Genomic DNA, 20040 nt, shown 5'->3' with positions numbered 1-20040 from the left:
TTTTAGAATTTTTTGGAAATTACTTGGAGAGCAAATAGGACTGTTGGTGCTTGACACGAATTTCATTGGATCCAGTACACAGCCGTGTGGAACAACGCTAGGCATCACAGGAAAAGTCCCACTCGTTTAAGCGACGTACCTCTGGACACAGGCGAGGGAACACGAATCAGCGTTCTTTGCCCTCCATTCTGACAGGCCGTGCGAAGAGCAGCTACAGGATCTTTGGTGTAAGCTAACGCCTTCTGTTGTTCCGGCCCAAACGGACAGAGCACACGCGCAGGGGCGGAGCAAAGCAGTTGAGCGGCGCAGAGAGTGCCGGCGATTAGCGGCTGTAAACACGGGGCCGCCTTACGTAAACGTTTGCCTAGCCAGCCAGCCGGCAGGCCGGCATCTGGCGTCTTATCTCTTTCCCTTCCCCCCGGCGCGCTCTGCCACAGCCAGCTACGGGGCCCTGCTCAGCTGGCTTGCGAAAACTCGTCGCTTCGTCGCCGAGCGCCTGGTGGCGAAACACCGCAGCCAGACTGCATCGCTGTAATGGGGCCGATTATCCTAGCCCATGGGTCTCCAAACTTTATAGTCCGCGGGCCATATTGACTCCTCCACGAAGTCATAACGGCCAAGATCTACCTGGTGGGGTTAAACCACCCTAGCACTCCAAGATCACCGTAATGTAAGGCTAAAGGAAAGATGAAATCGCAAAAATCTAAGATTGTGGGAATAGCACTGAAACGAACTACGATTTTTATTTAATTACATAATTTTGATTGGAGGACGTACCTGACCGAAATTCTGGCGAATTTCACCGACTAAAAAGGATTCTTCACGAAAGCGTCCTGCAAAGTTAACGAAATCTCAAAATCATTGTTAGCAACACTATTATTGCAAGACGTAACAGAGGTAGAGTATGTCAACGCATTGTTATTTCAAGCGGCGCAACAATAAGTTTAGTTATGTAGTCTTGTAGCGAGTAGCCGAGCCAGAGGATATATTTCATAGTTCTGTTGCGTGATTGTGTCTATGTTGCGAGTGTCTCGCGAGTTTTTTAGTGTTTTATGCGCTGTACTAGTAGGTGAGACGACGAAGTGTGGGACAATTCAAAGTTTGAATTCGAAGAGATAAGGAACATCTGAAAATCGAAATGCGTATAGCACGACTTGTGTGTGTATTCACAGTATTTTTTAGTGGAACGACAGTGTAATTGTATTTAATTTAGTAATTAAAGTACCTTAAAAATAAATTCATTGCGTTTTGTTTAGGCAAACTACCCCCTAGTTTTATTAGTATTAAATAGCACAATTTTATTTTCAGGTTACAATCTTTTGTGAAGTTCTGTACAAATATGGAAAAGAAACGAAAGGTTGACCGTGAATGTAGAATTTTTAAAGAGCAGTGGCGATGTCAATATTTCATGGTGGAGTCAAGCAACAAACCAATGTGTATTATTTGCAATGAAGCAATATCAGTCTTCAAAGAATACAACATAAAACGTCATTATGAGACTAAGCACTCTCAGAATTACTCCAAGTTTACAGGATGCGAACGATTAGAAATGTATGAGTCTGTGAAACGCCAGCTAAAAAGCCAGCAGTCGCTGTTTAAGACAGTAAATGCTGAACAACATACAGCAACTCGTGCTAGTTTTCGTGTTGCTCATTTAGTAGCGAAACAGTGTAAGCCATTAGCCGACGGGGAATTAATTAAGAACTGCATTATTGCAACAGCAGAAGAAATGTGTCCAGAAAAAGTTAATTTATTTAAAAACATAAGTTTGTCGGCAAGCACTGTGGCTCGAAGAATAGATGACATTGCACATCGGGGATGTCCGGCCAGCTAACGCGAGCCGGTTTGCCGGCTCTCGCGGGCCGGTTTCGGCCCGCGGGCCGGAGTTTGGAGACCCCTGTCCTAGCCCTCTGAACGGGACTTCAGTTTCTGTGCGGCTTGACGCTCGGTGCGTAATTGCAGACTTTCTCTCGCCGCCGCTTCCAATCTTATTTAGTCTTTCGACATTTCCGGTATTTCGGCACCGCAGAATCGAATGTACCGCAACGTCGTTACTGTCTCGTCTCCGTTCCCCTCATCAGAATCAAAACAAAACAAAACAGCAAAGAAAGTCCGTAATGAAACTCGTCAACGATCCACTCTTATTCTCCTCTGCTGAACACGATATGTTTGTTTAGCAGGCACCACTACGTCTATAACATAAATGCCACTGAAAGCATATATACGCATGTATCGAAGTGAAGTACATATGTAAATGGTGTTGTTTCCAGAATATTCCATAGACTGTCACATTTTTAAATAGTTTATTTGGGAATTTTCGTCTTAAAGTGGCATTTTCAATTATTATTATTATTATTATTATTATTATTATTATTATTATTATTATTATTATTTCTTTCATTTCTCAGACGTCATGTCTGGTTTAATATGGAAAGTGAAGCGGACCTTGATCAAACGTCACTTCCTTTTAACTGTACAGTATATCTTACACTGCATTTAGGAACTTTCGGGTAATTGAACATGTATTAATAATTACAGATTTCTGTAGTTGTATATATACGTTTGGATGTACCTGTATTGCGTTGATGTACTATGGATATTGTGTGGTATGACTCTTGTAGTTGTTAGTATAATTGGTATAATGTCAACTTTATCCTGATGCCACATGTCCTTGACTTCCTCAGCCAGTTGGATGTATTTTTCAGTTTTTTCTCCTGTTTTCTTCTGCATATTTGTTGTATTGGGTATGGATATTTCGATTAGTTGTGTTAATTTCTTCTTTTTATTGGTGAGTATGATGTAAGGTTTGTTATGTGGTGTTGTTTTATCTGTTATAATGGTTCTGTTCCAGTATAATTTGTATTCATCATTCTCCAGTACATTTTGTGGTGCATTCTTGTATGTGGGAACGTGTTGTTTTATTAGTTTATGTTTTATGGCAAGTTGTTGTTGTATTATTTTTGCTACATTGTCATGTCTTCTGGTGTATTCTGTATTTGCTAGTATTGTACATCCACTTGCGATGTGATCTACTGTTTCTATTTGTTGTTTGCAAAGTCTGCATTTATCTGTTGTGGTATTGGGATCTTTAATAATATGCTTGCTGTAATATCTGGTGTTTATTGTTTGATCCTGTATTGCAATCATGAATCCTTCCGTCTCAGCCGGCCGAAGTGGCCGTGCGGTTCTAGGCGCTACAGTCTGGAACCGAACGACCGCTACGGTCGCGGGTTCGAATCCTGCCTCGGGCATGGATGTGTGTGATGTCCTTAGGTTAGTTAGGTTTAATTAGTTCTAAGTTCTAGGCGACTGATGACCTCAGAAGTTAAGTCGCATAGTGCTCAGAGCCATTTACCTTCCGTCTCACTGTATATATTGCATTTTCTTTGCCATGTGTTGGATGCGTCTTGATCGATGTGTGGCTGTGTTAGATGATACGGGTGCTTGCCATGTAATGTTCTCTTTTTCCAGTTAACTTTCTTCGTATCTGTTGATGTTATGTGATCTAAAGGGTTGTAGAAGTGGTTATGAAACTGCAATGGTGTAGCCGATGTATTTATATGAGTGATTGCTTTGTGTAAAATTGGTTCAAATGGCTCTGAGCACTATGCGACTTAACGTCTGAGCTCATCAGTCGCCTAGAACCTAGAACTAGTTAAACCTAACTAACCTAAGGACATCACACACATCCATGCCCGAGGCAGGACTCGAACCTGCGACCGTAGCTGTCACGCGGTTCCAGACTGAAGCGCCTTTAACCGCACGGCCACACCGGCCGGCTTGCTTTGTGTATTTTGCTAGTTTCTGCTCGTTCTATAGAGAACTTTCTTAAATTGTCTACGTGTCCATAATGTACTTTTTTATGTCGATAAATCCCCTTCCTCCTTCCTTTCTGCTTAATGTGAATCTTTCTGTTGCTGAATGTATGTGATGTATTCTATATTAGTAGCATTGTGAACGTGTAAGTGTATTGAGTGCTTCTAGGTCTGTGTTACTCCATTTCACTACTCCAAATGAGTAGGTCAATATTGGTATAGCATAACTATTTATAGCTTTTGTTTTGTATCTTGCTGTCAGTTCTGTTTTCAGTATTTTTGTTACTCTTTGTCTATATTTTTCTTTTAGTTCTTCTTTAATATTTGTATTATCTATTCCTATTTCTTGCCTGTATCCTAGATATTTGTAGGCATCTGTTTTTTCCATCGCTTCTATGCAGTCGCTGTGGTTATCCAATAAGTAATCTTCTTGTTAAGTGTGTTTTCCCTTGACTATGCTATTTTTCTTACATTTGTCTGTTCCAAAAGCCATATTTATGTCATTGCTGAATACAAAGGGCTCTGAGCACTATGGGACTTAACATCTATGGTCATCAGTCCCCTAGAACTTAGAACTACTTAAACCTAACTAACCTAAGGACATCACACAACACCCAGCCATCACGAGGCAGAGAAAATCCCTGACCCCGCCGGGAATCGAACCCGGGAACCCGGGCGTGGGAAGCGAGAACGCTACCGCACGACCACGAGATGCGGGCATTGCTGAATACTTCTGTTATCTTTAGTAATTGGTTGAGTTGTTGATTTGTTGCTGCCAGTAGTTTTAGATCATCCATGTATAGCAAATGTGTGATTTTGTGTTGGTATGTTCCAGTAATATTATATCCATAATTTGTATTATTTGGCATGTTGGATAGTGGGTTCAGAGCAAGGCAGAACCAGAAAGGACTTAATGAGATTCCTTGGTATATTCCACGCTTAATCTGTATTGGCTGTGATGTGATATTATTTGAATTTGTTTGGATATTAAGTGTGGTTTTCCAATTTTTCATTACTATGTTTAGGAACTGTATTAATTTAGGATCTACTTTGTATATTTCCAATATCTGTAGTAACCATGAGTGGGGTACACTATCAAAAGCTTTTTGGTAATCAATGTAAGTGTAGTGTAGCGACCTTTGTTTAGTTTTAGCTTGATATGTCACCTCTGCATCTATTATCAGTTGCTCTTTACATCCTCATGCTCCTTTGCAACAGCCTTTTTGTTCTTCATTTATAATTTTGTTCTGTGTTGTATGTGTCATTAATTTCTGTGTAATGACTGAAGTTAATATTTTGTATATTGTTGGTAGGCATGTTATGGGGCGATATTTTGCTGGGTTTGCTGTGTCTGCTTGATCTTTAGGTTTCAGATAAGTTATTCCTTGTGTAAGTGTATCAGGGACTGTATGGGTCTGCAATGTAACTGTTACATAATTAAGTTAGATATGAATGTGTTGAGGTGAACTTCTTTAGCCACAACCTAAAACTACTTAAACCTAACTAACCTAAGGACATCACACACATCCATTCCCGAGGCAAGATTCGAACCTCCGACCGTAGCAGTCCCGCGGTTCCGTACTGCAGAACCGCACGGCCACCGCGGCCGGCAACACCGATTCACCTGAGGGGTGGCGGTGTGAATGGATTGCCCAGATTTCCGATGTGAAGAAACAGCATACCAGTTGCATTAAAAAACAATTTTTAAATCAACTAGTGTCTATTTCTTCACATCGACATTCTTCAAAAACAGTGGAAAGACTGGTCTTTGCTTTGGCCGGTGACGTGTGACGGGAAATGCTGACGTAATAGAAGCTCGGCGCTACCAAAAGTGTTATATTTCATACAGCTGAGCAGTATTCTAGGATGGTTCACACGAGTGTTTTGTTTGCAGTCTTCTTTCTAAGTGATTGTATTTCCCTTGTATAATACCAGTTAACCGCAGTCTGCCAGCTGAATTACATATGTGATCGTTCAATTTCATATCATCACATACTGTTACAATCGGTTATTTCTGTTTCACCACGCAATTTTGACACTACAACTGCTAGGTCACCGGCGTTTGCAGAAATGAAAAGAAAAAAAAAACAACATGGAAGTCCACGTGAATTGTTCCAGACAAATCCGATACGTGGCGAGACCGAACGACAGACCCATCCGACACCTTTTGCTTTGTGACTTACATGCAGTTGCCACTGTTAGCAAAGTAGTTATCGCCAAGCGTGAAGGTGCATCGTTTTCTTTTCAAGGGAAAACGATGCTTTTATTTCTCTAAGGGAGATAGGCAGGCTGGCTGCTAGCTTCTTGATTTACAGAATGTCTAATAATAAATCAGTACTTAAATACACAGCTCTAAAACCGCCAGTATGTTTACAATGTGCAGTCGACATATTTCCAGCCGATATATCGATATTTCGATACCTTTTACGATATGGTGAGAGCAGATGATCATATATTTAATATGTTGAAATATAGGCTGTACCATATTTTTAAAAATATCAACAGTTATATTAGAACAAATAAGCCCTCGGTCACAAATATTAAGTTAAAATTGACCAGGTTTCGACGCTACTATGAGCGTCGTCTTCAGAATTAGACTAACTGTTCTAAAACATATTAGGTATGTAAACATTAATAAAATTAAAGTTTGTACTGACTGGAAAAAGATGCAGTACTTACAAGTCACATATTAAAAAAGATCTAAGCCGGAAAGGCAACGTCATGAATAGTTGTAAGAAAGATGGCGAGTCGCTAAGGGCTGCTCGTACTTTAGTGAACAAGGGTTGCAACGCCTGCGTCAAAAAATCTTCGCATTGAAGCCCACAACGGCAACAGTTCTACACGCAGCTGACGTTAGTGGGACAGGTAGGTGGGTGTTTACTCGCTGGCCAGCAGTCAGCCGCTGGCGTCCTTGGTGGTGTTTGTGTGTCGCGGCAGCAGCGTCTTCAGGAAACGCAGTCACGTGATCACGCGCAGGCGGTGCGCGCATTCACAACAGGCATTTATGGTCTGCATCGCCTCTCGCGCGCGGACGACTTACGAAGTCGGGTGCCAGACCAGCGGCAGTTTATTAGGAATGGAAAAAATCGACCGGTTGAAACCGATACCGTTCCGTTAGTTCTGAATAACCTGTAATTTTCGGTATTTGCTTGGGCTCTATTATAACAGGTGGTTTGTTTTTATTTTTTACTAATAACTGGGTAAAAAAATAGGTCAGTTAGTCATTGCAAAAGTGCTAAAATTAGGCTGATAAATAAATATTTTTTTAAAAAAAGAAAGTAATTTTATTTATAAATTTTCCACTGCTCTCAAATATTGCGTCACAATAGAAAATCGCAAAAGCGATCAGTGCTGTTTCAGCAACACTGACGACAGAAACGAGCAACAAACTCATTGCATAACAATTGGTACGGCATCTTTGAGACAATAATGTACGTAGTTACACGGTGGTGTTGCCTGTTAAATGATGCGAGTAAACATGCAGTGTAGCAAGAATTGCCCCATCTGGTCTATATAGTGGTTGCTCGCTGTCGTCGTACGTCAGTTGTATTACAGAATGGACCCTACCTAGTCCGGAAGGCCGGCCGGTGTGGCCGAGCGGTTCTAGGCGCTTCAGTCTGGAACCGCGCGACCGCTACGGTCGCAGGTTCGGGTCCTGCCTCGGGCATGGATGTGTGTGCTGTCCTTAGGTTACTTAGGTTTAAGTAGTTCTAAGTACTAGGGGACTGATGACCTCAGACGTTAAGTCCCATACTGCTCAGAGCCATTTGAACCATTTAGTCCGGAAGTATTTTACAGAGTACAGTATCAGTGAAGTAATAATGTTTCATTTGCTTTAAAATATTAAAAACGGTAAGTTACTAACATGTAGACGTCCATGGCCGGAAATGTCATGTCCATTATAATTATCCGGGCTGTTATGCCGTGGTCGATTGATCAATTCTGTGTCAATTCCTGAGCGAGCGAGGCAGTGGGTAAGCGGATCTAAATCCCCTATTCAGTCACTCGTTGACCACGATGGCACCGAAACAGAGGACGACCGAAGAAAGGCAGAAATACTGAATTCAGTGTTCCGAAACTGTTTCACTGCGGAAAATCGTAACACGGTCCCTGACTTCAGCCGTCGCACGGACGCCAAAATGGAAAATATTGAAATAAACGATATCGGAATTGAAAAACAACTGCTATCACTTGGTAGCGGAAAAGCATCCGGACCAGACGAGATACCCTTAAGATTCTACAGTGATTATGCTAAAGAACTTGCCCCCTTTCTATCAGCAATTTATCGTAGATCGCTGGAAGAACGTAAAGTACCTAGCGACTGGAAGAAAGCGCAGGTCGTTCCCATTTTCAAGAAGGGTCATAAATCAGATGCGAATAATTATAGGCCTATTTCGCTTACGTCAATCTGTTGTAGAATAATGGAACATGTTTTGTGTTCTCGTATTATGACGTTCTTAGATAATACAAATCTCCTTCATCATAACCAACATGGATTCCGCAAACAGAGATCATGTGAAACTCAGCTCGCCCTATTTGCCCAAGAAATTCACAGTGCCGTAGACACTGGCGAGCAGATTGATGCCGTATTCCTGGACTTCAGGAAGGCATTTGATACGGTTCCGCACTTACGTTTCATCATCATCATCATCATCATTTATTGCCTTATCGGGCCTTTAAGGCCTACAGCAAGAAGAACAAAAGGAAAAGTAAAGACAAAAAGACTTACAAAAGTACTCTATACAGTAGTAAAAGTTACATATGTACATTACAGCTTAAAGAAAAACGAAAAAATAAACAGGGCATTCAATCAAAGGTTTAAAAGGCAAGAGGGATACATTACAGAAACAAAAAAAACAAAAAAAAACACACACGCAGTGTCTGTCAATTACACGAGAGGAGGGAGCTGTTGCAGATGGCAGTCCATCTCATCCGGTCGTTGGCGTCCTCCTCCACGGCTGCTGGTTCCACTTCTTTCAGGATCGTTGTTATCCTATCCTTCCATCGAGTTCTTGGGCGTCCTCTAGGGCGTTTTCCTGTGGGTTGAGAGTGGAGGACTCTGTTTGGAAGGGATCCGTCTGCCCGTAGGATGTGGCCAAACCATTGGAGTCTCTTCTGCGCCAATATTCGTCCAATGTGTGGCTTTCCATACCGCTGGTATAAATCTTCTTTTTTTCTTCGTTCCCATTTACCTTCCATGGCATTGTAGATGGGTCCATATATCTTCCGAAGTACCTTCCTTTCAAATGCACATATTGCTTCTTCTGCTGTTGCTGATGTTGCCCAAGTTTCACAGCCGTATAAAAGTACTGGTCTCACCAGTGTCGTGTATAGGTGGATCTTGTTCTTCTGCGATATCAGCCGAGATCTGAAAAGATTGTTCAGGCTAAAGAACATGCGATTAGCATTTGTTATACGTTGCTGTACTTCTTTCGTTACTTCACTTCTATTTGTTAGTATGGAGCCCAGGTACTTGAACTCTTCAACTCGTTCGAAGGTATGCCTGTCGACATCAATGGAAGGAGGGAGATCTCGGCGGCGTGATACAACAAGATATTTAGTTTTTTCCTCGTTCACCACCAGCCCAATTTTCTCTGCATTGTGGAGGAATCGGGAAGTATCCCTGCGTACTTGCTCTAGAGTGTCGCCAAGGATCACAACATCATCAGCAAATGCCAAGATTGTGTCTGCTCCCACCATCTCCATCTCTCTGGTTCGACAAGTGTCACGGCTTACTTTTTCCAGGGCCAAATTGAATAATATTGGCGCCAATGGATCTCCTTGTCTCAATCCATTTTGTATACTGAATGATGGTGATAGTTGATTACCAAACCGCACTTGGGCCGTAGACTGAGAGTAGCAAGCAGCAATTAAGCGGATGTATTTTGATGGGATGCCAAGTTCCTCTAACGTATCCCATAACGTGGCGCGGTCAATGCTGTCATAAGCTTGTCGAAAATCGATGAAGATGAGGTGTAGATCCTTATTGAATTCGTAGAATTTTTCTATCAACTGCCTCAGAGTAAATATGTGATCAATTGTCGATCGTCCAGCAACGAACCCACATTGATAGGTCCCTACAATTCCTTCAGCCAGTGGTTTCATGCGGTTTAGTAGCAGTGTTGTAAAAACTTTGTAGCCAATTTCAAGTAACGAAATCCCTCGGTAGTTGGATACATGAGTAGCATCTCCCTTCTTGAATATGGGACATATGATTGCTCCCTTCCATTCCTCAGGAATAACTTCTGCTTCCCAGATGGTGGAAATTAATCGTTTCAAAGCACCCACCAGTGTTTCCCCTCCCAAGCGAAGCATCTCAGCTGTGATACCACTACCTCCTGGAGCCTTGTTGTTCTTGAGTGCTTTTAGGGCAACACTGATTTCTTCCTCAGATGGTTCAGGGACTTCAACTCTGTCAAAACGGGCATCCGTCTGTGTTGTCCCTACTGGTGGGTTGTCGGGATTCAATAGGTTTTCAAAATGTTTTTTAAATAGGGTTGCTTGCTCTTCTGGCGGTACAACTTCACCCGTCTCATTCGTTAGGACCAATGTACGTTGTCTGTATGCGCCTCTGGCGAATCTTGAGGCCTGGAAAAACGAGCGTGACGACTTTGCTTCTTCGACTGCAATCAACAGACTTTTGTGGTGGTCCCGTTTCTTCTTTCTCATGAGTTGGTCCGTGTTACGCCTCGCTTCGTAGTAAGCTACCCTTGCTTCTTCCGAGAGTTGCTGTAGCCATTTTATCCTCTTCGCTGATCTAATCTCAACAGATTCTCGACATTGTTCATCGAACCAAGGTTTACTTCTTCGTTTTGCATCGCAAACTAGTTCTTCATTTGCACTTTCTAACACTGCATTCCTCAGCAGCATCCATGCGTTCTCCACACTGGTAGGGTTCTCTGTTATTGTGAGATGTTCTGCAATTTTTTCTTGATAGCGCTGTCTCACTTCTACATCTTTCAACTTATTCTTGTCGAAGCGGACCATCATTTCAGAATTTCTTCTCCACATGGTTGAAAGTTTCAGACGTAGTTTGACTACCACTAAGAAATGGGCTGAATTCATATCTGCCCCGCGAAAGGATCTTACATGCTCGACACTACAATGATGTCTTCGGTCAACAAGAACGTGATCGATCTGGTTCATCGTACTTCCATCTGGGGATATCCAGGTTACTTTATGCACTGCTTTGCGGGGGAAGTATGTGCTTCTAACGATCATTCTCCTTGTATCGGCAAGGTTAATTAATTTGATACCATTCTCGTTGCTTGTTTCATGGATACTATCAGGCCCTATCGTTGGACGATACTGCACTTCTCTTCCCACTTGGGCATTGAAGTCTCCCATTATCAACTGAATTGAGTGTCTTGGGAGTTTGTCTACTACATTCTCTAGTTCTAGATAGAAGTTATTCTTTGTTTCTTCATCGGCATCCTCTGATGGGGCATGACAGTTGACTAGGCAGATCTTATATGGTTTAGCGTGTAAAATCATCCAACAGATTCGGTCGTTTACAGGAGACCATTTGTTGACAGCCGATATCATTTTATTGTGTACAGCAAAACCAACTCCAGAAGTCCAGGCTGGGCTTAGCTCATTGCTGTTAAAGAGCGTGTGAGTATCTCCAATCTTCATAACACCCTGAGGAAGTCTTGTTTCTTGAATTGCTGCCACTATGCATTGATATTTACTCAGTTCTCCTCCAAGTTGTTTCATTCCCCCCGTCATGATTGACCTTACATTCCATGTTCCAATTCTAAATCCAGAAAATCCATTTACGTATCCAGTTTCGTCACCATTTTGATCCGTCCAGTTTTTCCTTTTGTCTTTTTCTTTAACCAGAATCTTTTTTTTACAGAGGATGGGGGGTTGGCCCATCCTCTAACCCTCCTCCTTTCTCATCCGGGCTTGGGACCGGCAATGGCGGAGTTCCGCACTTACGTTTAGTGAAAAAAATACGAGCTTACGGAATATCGGACCAGGTTTGTGATTGGATTCAGGATTTCCTAGAAGAAAGAACACAACATGTCATTCTTAACGGTTCAAAATCTGCAGATGTAGAGGTAATTTCGGGAGTACCGCAGGGAAGCGTGATAGGACCTTTATTGTTTACAATATACATAAATGACTTAGTTGACAACATCGGTAGCTCCGTGAGGCTATTTGCAGATGACACGGTTGTCTACAAGAAAGTAGCAACATCAGAAGACTCGTACGTACTCCAGGAGGACCTGCAGAGGATTAATGCATGGTGCGACAGCTGGCAGCTTTCCCTAAACGTAGATGAATGTAATATAATGCGCATACATAGGGGCAGAAATCCATTCCAGTACGATTATGCCATAGGTGGTAAATCATTGGAAGCGGTAACGACCGTAAAATACTTAGGAGTTACTATCCGGAGCGATCTGAAGTGGAATGATCACATAAAACAAATAGTGGGAAAAGCAGGCGCCAGGTTGAGATTCATAGGAAGAATTCTAAGAAAATGTGACTCATCGACGAAAGAAGTAGCTTACAAAACGCTTGTTCGTCCGATTCTTGAGTATTGCTCATCAGTATGGGACCCTTACCAGGTTGGATTAATAGAAGAGATAGACATGATCCAGCGAAAAGCAGCGCGATTCGTCATGGGGACATTTAGTCAGCGCGAGAGCGTTACGGAGATGCTGAACAAGCTCCAGTGGCGGACACTTCAAGAAAGGCGTTACGCAATACGGAGAGGTTTATTATCGAAATTACGAGAGAGCACATTCCGGGGAGAGATGGGCAACATATTACTACCGCCCACATATATCTCGCGTAATGATCACAACGAAAAGATCCGAGAAATTAGAGCAAATACGGAGACCTACAAGCAGTCGTTCTTCCCACGCACAATTCGTGAATGGAACAGGGAAGGGGGGATCAGATAGTGGTACAATAAGTACCCTCCGCCACACACCGTAAGGTGGCTCGCGGAGTATAGATGTAGATGTAGATGTGGGTGTGTTGGACCTTCCATCGAGCTACAGACCCCCTTGAAGATGTCCTCCGCAGACGGGGACGAAACGCTGGGAATTGACACAGAATTCATCAACCGACCATGGCATAACAGCCTGGATAATTATAATGGACAAAAACGGCAAGTGTCACAACAAACTTGCGACATCCAATGAGGAGAAAACTTAACAACTCATTCGCAGATTACGATACAAATATGAAGTAGCCGATCTCCCGCCTGTATCTACATAATATGCCGTTATCTGCTAGTAGCCTTTAAAAAACTGACATATTAAGACGAAAAATAGAATTCTTCAATCTCAGTTTTCCCGTTGTAACATTGACTATTCGTAATGCCCAAATAGTGGTATGATCCCCTATTGTTGTTGTTGTGGTCTTCAGTCCTGAGACTGGTTTGATGCAGCTCTCCATGCTACTCTATCCTGTGCAAGCTTCATCATCTCCCAGTACCTATTGCAGCCTACATCCTTCTGAATCTGCTTAGTGTATTCGTCTCTTGGTCTCCCTCTACGATTTTTACCCTCCAACGCTGCCCTCCAATACTAAATTGGTGATCCCTCGATGTGTCAGAACATGTCCTACCAACCGAACTTTTCTTCTAGTCAAGTTGTGCCACAAACTCCTCTTCTCCCCTATTACAACACAATTTTTGAGTAGAGTTTGAAAGAAATTAGAATCAATAGGAAAATACAGGTAATTTTATATACACTCCTGGAAATTGAAATAAGAACACCGTGAATTCATTGTCCCAGGAAGGGGAAACTTTATTGACACATTCCTGGGGTCAGATACATCACATGATCACACTGACAGAACCACAGGCACATAGACACAGGCAACAGAGCATGCACAACGTCGGCACTAGTACAGTGTATATCCACCTTTCGCAGCAATGCAGGCTGCTATTCTCCCATGGAGACGATCGTAGAGATGCTGGATGTAGTCCTGTGGAACGGCTTGCCATGCCATTTCCACCTGGCGCCTCAGTTGGACCAGCGTTCGTGCTGGACGTGCAGACCGCGTGAGACGACGCTTCATCCAGTCCCAAACATGCTCAATGGGGGACAGATCCAGAGATCTTGCTGGCCAGGGTAGTTGACTTACATCTTCTAGAGCACGTTGGGTGGCACGGGATACATGCGGACGTGCATTGCCCTGTTGGAACAGCAAGTTCCCTTGCCGGTCTAGGAATGGTAGAACGATGGGTTCGATGACGGTTTGGATGTACCGTGCACTATTCAGTGTCCCCTCGACGATCACCAGTGGTGTACGGCCAGTGTAGGAGATCGCTCCCCACACCATGATGCCGGGTGTTGGCCCTGTGTGCCTCGGTCGTATGCAGTCCTGATTGTGGCGCTCACCTGCACGGCGCCAAACACGCATACGACCATCATTGGCACCAAGGCAGAAGCGACTCTCATCGCTGAAGACGACACGTCTCCATTCGTCCCTCCATTCACGCCTGTCGCGACACCACTGGAGGCGGGCTGCACGATGTTGGGGCGTGAGCGGAAGACGGCCTAACGGTGTGCGGGACCGTAGCCCAGCTTCATGGAGACGGTTGCGAATGGTCCTCGCCGATACCCCAGGAGCAACAGTGTTCCTAATTTGCTGGGAAGTGGCGGTGCGGTCCCCTACGGCACTGCGTAGGATCCTACGGTCTTGGCGTGCATCCGTGCGTCGCTGCGGTCCGGTCCCAGGTCGACGGGCACGTGCACCTTCCGCCGACCACTGGCGACAACATCGATGTACTGTGGAGACCTCACGCCCCACGTGTTGAGCAATTCGGCGGTACGTCCACCCGGCCTCCCGCATGCCCACTATACGCCCTCGCTCAAAGTCCGTCAACTGCACATACGGTTCACGTCCATGCTGTCGCGGCATGCTACCAGTGTTAAAGACTGCGATGGAGCTCCGTATGCCACGGCAAACTGGCTGACACTGACGGCGGCGTTGCACAAATGCTGCGCAGCTAGCGCCATTCGACGGCCAACACCGCGGTTCCTGGTGTGTCCGCTGTGCCGTGCGTGTGATCATTGCTTGTACAGCCCTCTCGTAGTGTCCGGAGCAAGTATGGTTGGTCTGACAGACCGGTGTCAATGTGTTCTTTTTTCCATTTCCAGGAGTGTAGTATTCAGCCACTGATCACTTACCTTATGGAGCAGCGAACTATGGACGGACTGAGCTGCCTTTCATTTGCCTTTTTAATTAAATATTTTGATTCTTTGTATCTTGAAACTGAGAGAGTCAAAACGTTTCAGTCATTTTTCGATTTCTACGTTTGTGACAGTAAATATCATGAATGAAAAACAGGTTATTTTTAGCGGTTTTAATAGATTAAACTGGCGTGGGAAAAAATTGATATAGCCGAAAGCCGGTTGTTTCAGCGATAAGCGCCATCCCTACAGTTTATCGTAAATCTGCATCCACATCTACATCCGTACTCTGTAAACCACAGAGAGGAGCATGGTGGAGGATACTTTCTATTGTTTCAGTTATTACAGCTTTTACCCGTTCCATTCATGTTTGGATCGGGCGAAGAATGATTACACAAATGTTTTTGTCCGTACTGCTCTTAGTCCCAATGGGAGCGATACGTAGAAGGTTGTGATATATTCTTAAATTTATCATATAAAGTTCCTTCTAGAAACATTCTAAGTAGGTTTTCACGGGATGGTTTAGGCCCATCTTCAATAGTCTACCAGTTCAGTTCTTTCAGCATCTTCGTAACACTCTCTCGCGGGTTAAAGAAACCAGTGGTCGTTCTTGCAGCCCTTCTCTGCAAACGTTCATTACACGCCGTCAGTTCTGTTTTGTCCAGGTTGCACACAGTTGAGCAATATTCTAGGATGGTTCGCTTGAGTGTTCTGTTTGCAATCTCCTTTGTAGGTGATAATGTTTCCCTGGTATTGTTCCAGTTAATCGCAGTCCGCCATGTGACTGACCAACGACTGAAGCTATGTGATCGTATCACTTCATGCCACAACAAATTGATACGACTGGGTATTTCTATGAGCTGACCGATGACTTACTGGTATTACAGCCCTAGGACACTACGCGTTTTCGTTTTCTGAAGTGCAGAATTTTACATTTCTGAACTTTTAAACCAAGTTGCTGATCTCTGCTTCACTCCGAAATCTTCTTAATATCTGGTTGAATACCTGCGCAGCTACCGTCAGACTGTACCTGATTAGAGATACCTGAGTCGTCTGTGGAAAGATTGAAGTTACTATTAATACCGTCTGCAAGGTCATCAATACGAGAGGCCTCCCCCTCTCTCCACCTCGTCCTTTCCCCTCTCCCCCCCTATCACTCAATCACCCACTTTATCTGTCCATCTTACGCCCTCCCCCCCCCCCCCCCCCCCCTGTCTCTCTCTCTCTCTCTCTCTCTCTCTCTCTCTCTCTCTCTCTCTCTCTCTCTATCATTTTACTTCTGGACAGAAAGTTGTTTGAGTTGGTAAAGATAAGTGTAAGACAGTCAGCACTTTTTATACTTCATTATTACTACATTTATAGCTTGTGATATTCAGTGAAAGGTACTAAGTTGTACGCACTGTCTGTCAAAATTTTATGATTAACCATGTGCCTTGAACCATCTGACGTAGGTTTCCAAATATTTCGTAAGCTGCCTCTTCTATCATCTGGAAGAAGAACAAAAATTGCTTATACACACACACACACAAACACACACATTTGGGGGCATGTAAGACCTTCAGATTTTTTATTCTGTTCACAATATCGGTTAAAGTGTCACATATGATGCATATTACTCGGTCAGATTTCCCACTTCGCCACGTTAGTCGCAACTATCTGCCACTAGACGGTTCCAAATTGTAGAGTGTAATACGGCTGTGTGCAACGTAAGTACTTCGTCGAGTGAGAAACAGCGTGCTATAATCGCGTTATAATTCGCAGAGTCTTTCGACACATGGGACACCCTGTCTTTCAGCACGACAATACCAGACCACACACGAGTGCTCAGACATCTGGAACTTTCCTATGGCTTGGGTTCTCTGTAACCGATCATCATCCTTACAGTCCCAGCTTATGCTATTTTAATCTGTTTCTACAACTTAAAGGACACCTTCGAGGACTTCTCTTTAATAGTTATGCAGCGGTTCAATCACAGGCGAGGTTGTGGCTCCGTCAATGAAGGGAAACCTCCTACAGTGACAGTATCAACAAACTTGTCTCGAGGTGGGGGACGTGTGTTTGACGCAAGCGTGACTATGTTGAGAAATAAATACCTAGATATGGATAGTAAATAAGTTGGCAGTTAATAAACATTGTTTTATTTAAAGCGGTGTCCAGCCACGGAATAATACGTGCGATATTCCTTGATGGCAAGGTGACTGGCGTGGAGCTTTTGGAGGACGGTTTCATCCCCATATCCTAAGTTACCCTGATTTCTACCAGATGTGGTTCATGCTCGACCCCGTCGGAAGAGCAGAGTGTTTGATGTGCTGGAGGAGTACTTTGGGGACCTCATTGTTGTTCTGGGGTACCCAGAGGCCACTGGCATGGGCCTCGATTGGCCGCCATATTCTCCGGGTCTGAACACATGCCACGCCTTTTTGTGTGGCTGTATGAAAGACAAAGTGTACAGCAGTGACCCCAAAACCATTACTGAGCTGAAAATCGGCCTTTCAGCAGGTCATCGACAGCATTGATGTTCCGACACTTCAGCGGCTCATGCCGAATTTCGTTACTCGTTTGCGCCAATGATGGCAGGCATATCGAACATGTCATACCTGTATCCGAAAATCTGTAGTGACATTTACACGTTGAATAAACTGTGTGCACGCCGTAGTTCGTAAATAATTTACGGTTTTTTCCCACATAGGTCAGTAATTGCTACCGTGTATGTTTTATTTCTGAGGAGAGACTCTGTACTGTAAAATTGTACGGTAAAATCACAGAACATACGGAATGATGTGAAATGATGCTCTGGGGTTTTTCGGTCACCTAGAGAAAGTATTTTTATATATTCCCACTTTAGTGACTTGCACATTGATGACGATGAAATGATGGTGGTGGGGGCAATGTAACACCCAGAAAATCTCCAGCCAGTCTGGCAGGCGATCCCGGGACCGTATGTGGTATGGTTCTAATGGCTCTGAGCACTATGGGACTTAACGTCTGTGGTCATCTCTCCCCTAGAACTTAGAACTACTTAAACCTAACTAATGTAAGGACATCACACACATCCATGCCCGAGGCAGCATTCGAACCTGCGACCGTAGCGGTCACGCTGTTCCAGACTGAAGCGCCTAGAACCGCACGGCCACAACGGCCGGCGACCTTAGTATCTAGAGACAGCAGTGCTAAGCGCGAGAGCACGGGATACGGACAGTACCCGGAATAACCCAACAGGCACTTCGTTAGAGAGCTGCACTTTACTGGCTTAAGAGGGACAGGGTCGATAAAGTCACCGAAATTACGGGAACCAACTTTATGAACAAAACACAGATGAAACAGTGGCGGATTCAAACATGGCACAGAGAATGGATGCGTCCAATAAGGGTCGCCGAGTACACTCTTTCTTTCCTGATGAACACGAAAGACTACAACTGAAACATGTCGACCCAAGCCGGGGGATGGTCCATTTCCTGACAGGCCACGAGCCGTGATTAGATTAGATTAGATTATAGTAGGTTAGCTTTTCGTTCCATACATCCGTGCTGAGGAGATCCTCGTGGATGTGGAACAAGTCCATTTTTTTTTAAATTTTTAAGCTCAAATAACAATTCTAATAGTATGAATATATAAATCATATGTTTCTATTAAAAAATTCGTCAATAGAGTAAAAGGAGTTGGCCACTAGTAAGTCTTTCAGGCTCCTTTTAAACTGATCTTTATTTGTAACTAAATTTTTTATGTTTGCTGGCAAATTATTGAAGATGAGTGTTCCTGAGTAGTGGACCCCTTTTTGAACTAAAGTAAGTGCTTTCAAGTCCTTCTGCAGATCATTTTTGTTCCTGGTATTGTATGTATGAACTGAGCTGTTTGTTGGAAAAAGAGATATATTATTTAGGACAAATTTCATTAAGGAGTAAATATACTGAGAGGCAGTAGTTAGTATGGCCAGTTTTTTTAAGAGGATTCTGTAGGACGTCCGTGTATTTACTGCACAAATAATACGTATTGCACGCTTTTGGACTCTGAAAACTTTTGTTTGACTTGAAGAGTTACCCCAAAATATTATACCATATGACATTACGGAATGAAAGTAGGCAAAGTATGCAAGCTTTTTCATTTTTATGTCGCCTATGTCTGCTAACACTCGAATTGCAAATACAGATTTGTTAAGGCGTTTCTGCAATTCTGTGGTGTGCTCCTCCCAACTGAATTTATTATCAAGTTGTAATCCCAGGAATTTAAGATTGTCAACCTCTTCTATCTGCTCTTCTTCATACTTTATGCATATACTGGGTGCAAACCTCTTACAGGTTCTGAATTTCATATAGTGAGTCTTTTCAAAGTTTAATGTCAGTGAGTTGGCTTTAAACTATACTGTATCCGGTACATTTAAACCATATGGGACTAACTATGAAGTATGCGTATGCGGAGAAACTGGGACACCAGAACATGTCACACTGCTGTGCAACACGCTAGCACAATTGGGATCTATATAGAATGACAATGACATCGCCAGAATAATGCGTAATCCTAATGACTGGAAATCAATAAATAGCGTAGCCGATGTTGTATCGAACACTCTGCACGAAGAATACAAGCGCCAAAACCCATACGGAAGGAGGCATAGACAAGCACAAGCAACACAACAGACCACACGGGAAGACACAAACACGACCACAGATTCCGAAACCGAGGAAGGAACACTAAGTGAACATAACTCAGAAGGGATCAACACGTAAGGGACCAAAACCAACAATGTATGACACTGCATGCCACAACACAGTCACAAACAATACAACAATCATAAAACAATCTCCGTCACCACATACTAAGACTGTAGTAATGAGGTAATGTCGCTTGGGAGGAGGAGGCTAGAAGAACTTTTATTCTGAGGCTCCCCCTCCCTAGTGACATCCTGCATGGCGTTTAAAGTACACTGCACACGAGCAGAAATGTATTGCTCGTCTTATTGTGTGCAGACGGAAGTATATTCTCTTCTCTGTTCAAAGCTACAATCAATGAATTTCATATAACAGAAATGTATTAAGTTATTTAAGCAATAATGCATTCAAGTAGCAATG

The sequence above is a fragment of the Schistocerca americana genome, chromosome 9 (assembly GCF_021461395.2).
Source record: "Schistocerca americana isolate TAMUIC-IGC-003095 chromosome 9, iqSchAmer2.1, whole genome shotgun sequence".
In the NCBI taxonomy this organism is placed as follows: domain Eukaryota; kingdom Metazoa; phylum Arthropoda; class Insecta; order Orthoptera; family Acrididae; genus Schistocerca; species Schistocerca americana.
Note: the sequence above shows the minus strand (reverse complement) of the source record.